The 496-nt window shown below is 42.3% G+C and overlaps 1 protein-coding gene across 2 annotated transcripts in view; it reads left to right on the top strand.

Annotated features, from left to right (window-relative positions):
* The window catches only part of GOT1L1 (glutamic-oxaloacetic transaminase 1 like 1), a 35356-nt gene that overhangs the window by 5430 nt on the left and 29430 nt on the right, over positions 1–496 (top strand). The window lies entirely within an intron of this gene.

Below are 496 nucleotides of genomic sequence, written 5' to 3'. Positions count from 1 at the left end.
TTTTTTTTTTTTTTTTTTTTTTTTTTGAGAGAGAGAGAGCACAAGCAAAGGGAGAGTGAGAATCTTAAGCAGTTTCCAAGCTCAGTGTGGAGCCCATTGTTGGGTTAAATCCCTTGACCCTGGGATCATGACCTGAGCTGAAATCAAGAATTGGTCGCTTTGGTAATGCAAGCTGGTGCAGCCACTCTGGAAAACAGTATGGAGGTTCCTCAAAAAAATAAAAATAGAACTACCCTATGACCCAGCAACTGCACTACTAAGCATTTATCCATGGGATACAGGTGTGCTGTTTAGAAGGGACACATGCACCCCAATGTTTATAGCAGCACCATCAACAATAGCCAAAGTATGGAAGGAGCCCAAATGTCCATCGATGGATGAATGGATAAAGAAGATGTGGTATACACACACACACACACACACACACACACACACACACAAACACACAATGGAGTATATACACACACACACACACACACACACACACACACACACA

Source organism: Panthera uncia, chromosome B1 (assembly GCF_023721935.1).
Source record: "Panthera uncia isolate 11264 chromosome B1, Puncia_PCG_1.0, whole genome shotgun sequence".
Lineage (NCBI taxonomy): Eukaryota > Metazoa > Chordata > Mammalia > Carnivora > Felidae > Panthera > Panthera uncia.
Note: the sequence above shows the minus strand (reverse complement) of the source record. Positions and strands in the feature narration are given on the sequence as shown.